The sequence below is a fragment of the Microtus ochrogaster genome, chromosome 18 (genome assembly GCF_000317375.1).
Source record: "Microtus ochrogaster isolate Prairie Vole_2 chromosome 18, MicOch1.0, whole genome shotgun sequence".
Classification (NCBI taxonomy): domain Eukaryota; kingdom Metazoa; phylum Chordata; class Mammalia; order Rodentia; family Cricetidae; genus Microtus; species Microtus ochrogaster.
The window spans coordinates 11,152,798-11,156,031 of record NC_022020.1 but is presented as its reverse complement, the minus strand read 5'-3'; positions in this window follow the sequence as shown (position 1 = coordinate 11,156,031).

The following is a 3,234-nucleotide window of genomic DNA, read 5'->3' as shown; positions in this document are numbered from 1 at the left end:
TTTTTTTCATGTATATGCTTGTGGTATCAAGGATTAAACCCAGGATTTTGCACATGCCAACTGAGCACCCTGCTGTTGAGCTACATCCAGACTTACATGCTAACTCTATCCCAGACTTCAGACTTCATTAAAAAAATTAATGTATGTTCTTTTAGTCTGATTTAGTAATTGCTTACTTGTGGGAATGTTTTGTAAGATAATAAAATGTGTGAGAGAGACTTTCCAGATGAACCTCAATGCTGCTTTAAAGTAAACTTTTCCTTTGTTCCTTTGACTTTTTTTTTTTGGAGGTAAAACTGACAGACTTGAGTCATTTTACAAAAGTGTATATTGAAGTCATGAGTTCCTTTCTTCTCCCAGCTACTTTAGCCAAGTTCTTAGAATCTGTCTCAGAGGTAAGGACTTACAACTTTGTTCTTGCTCAGGTCCCACTCATTAACATCCTACATACTATTTTTAAAAAGATGCTGTCTCCCATGCCGGGTGGTGATGTGCACACCTTTAATTTCAGCACTTGGAAGGCAGAGGCAGACGAATCTCTGAGTTCAAGGTCAGTCTGGTCTAGGATAGCTAGGGCTATACAGAAAAACTCTATCTTGAGAAACTATCAAAACAAAACAAAAACCAAACAAAATCCACATACAACTTTCTGAACAGAGCACCTATAGTGCAGACACTATGATCAACAATTAATAAATGGGACCTTATGAAACTAAAAAGCTTCTGTAAGGCCAAGGACACCATCAATAGGACAAAACTGCAGCCTACAGAATGAGAAAATATTTTCACCAAATATCTGATAGGGGACTAATATCCAAAATATATAAAGAACTCAAGAAAACTAGATCTAAATACACCAGATAATCCAATTAAAAATGAGGTACAGATCTAAACAAAGAATTCTCAATACAAGAATCTCAAATGATTGACAAAACAGTTAAAGAAATGTTCAGAGTCCTTAGCCATCAGTGAAATGCAAATTTATATTACTTTGTGATTCTATCTTACACCTGTCAGAATGGCTAAGATCAATAATACAAGTGACAGCTCATGCTGGAGAGGATGTGAAGCAAGGGGAACACTACTCCACTGCTGGTGGGAGTGCAAACTGTACAGCCACTATGGAAATCAATATGGCGATTCCTCAAAAAACTGGGAATCTATCTACCACAAGATCCAGCTTTATCACTCTTGGGCATATACCCAAAGGACATTCCATCCTACCACAAGGACACTTGCTCAACCATGTTCATTGTGACTTTATTGATAATAGCCAGAAACTGAAAACAACCTAGATGTCCCTCAACTGAAGAATGGATAAAGAAATTGTGGTACATTACACAACGGAGTATTAATTAACTGCTAAAAACAATGAAATTATGACATTTTCAGAAAATGATGGAACTAGAAAAAAAAGCATCCTTAGCAAGTTAACCCAGACCAAGAGAGACAAATATGGTATGTGCTCACTCAAAAGTGGATATTAACTGTTAAGTAAATGATAATCAAGCTACAATGTACAGACCCAGAGAGGTAAAGAGGAAGGCTCTAAGGGGTACACACAGATCTCTTTGGGAAGGGGAAATAGAATAGAATTTGTGGTTGGTCTGTGGGATGATGGGGATGGGAATGCGAGGGATCAGATGGTGGGGGAATGAGATGGAGAGAGGGAGATTCAGGAGGGATGGATGGAGTTGGGGAGTATTTGTGGTGGTGTGGAAACAGTGCAGTGGAAATTTCCTGGAAACTATGAAGGTGACCCTGGTGAGGACTCCTAGTAATGGAGGATATAGAGTCTGAATTGGCCCTCTTTTGTAGCCAGGCAAGGCTTCCAGAGATGAGTTGGGTTGCATTTCCTTGAGTTGTTGATCAAAGGGGTCCCATGGAGATCCCTAAACTACCCAGGCTGATGCTAGGACAGAGGGTTATTCTCTGAAAACTGATAGTGGGTCCCCATTGCTGAGGACAACGTTCACACAGCTTATTGAACTTACAGAGGTAGTGCTGGTGCCCGTCTGGAACTTTCACCCTACATTCTGGTCACTTTTGTATTGGAAGGTGATCTGCAGGTTACTGAAAAAGAAACCTGGATACCAACTCAGCCACAAAACGGTCGACCTATAATCTATTCTCCTTGCAGGATGTGCTGGGGCAATGGTGGCACAGAACTTGTCTAAATGGTCCACCAAGACTTACTTAAGGCCCATGTTCTGAATGGGAGGGCCAATTCTGACACTGCTCGATGACCACGAACCAGACACTGGATAGCCTAGAGATCTAAGATTGGTGCCTTGGCCCCCAGTTGTTATCGGAGAGGCTTCCTATGGCAGCATATGGAAGTCTGACATTATACAGAGAGTCTAAATTGGAGGTCTCCATTGGGTCCCTCCCCTTGGAGCTTTAGAGAACCCCATGGAAGAGGAAGATGAAATACTGTAGGAGTCAGAGGGGTATGGAGAACACTAGGAGAACATGGCCCACTAAATCAACTAGGCAGGGCTTATATGGGCTCACAGAGCCTGAAGCAGCAAGCAAGGGTACTGTGTGGGTTTGCACCAGGTTTCTGTTATGACTGTTAGCTTGGTGTTTTTGTGGGACTCCTAGCAGTGGGAGCATGTGAGTCTCTGACTCTTTTACCTGCTGTTGAGACTCTTTTTCATTAGATTGCCTTGCCTATGAGAGTTTTTCCCTTATCTTATTGTATCTTGTTTTGTACTGTTTTGTTGCTGTCTTTTGGAGGTGTGCTCTCCTATGAAGGCAAAGCTAGAGAAAGTGGATCTTGTGTGTGGGGGCTCAGAGTAGTGGAGGGAGGGAAAACTGTGAATGGGGTATATTGTAAGAGGGAACAGTCTATTTTTAATAAAAAAAAGATACTGTCTCCCTGTGTCTTTAGGACAGAATCTAATCTGCTTGATGCAACTTTAAAAACCACAGGATCTCAACTTCTACTTTCTATTGGTTGAATGTACCCATATCATTACTAGCAATTCTTAGGGAGATTTTTAAAAAATAATTTTTGTGAGTTAAATCACAACCCATTTCTAATACCAAGTGGAATATTCTACTGGCTCCTCAACTCTATAATAGAAGATGTAGTGACCACTGGTCACTGCCTGGGCTCTCTGTCACATCTCAGATGCTGATGTGTGGAAGGGTGCTGTCTGTAAATATATGTCACATTGAGAAGAAGCTGTGTAAAGGTCTCAGCTCTCAGTGTAGTGTAGAACCACCAGC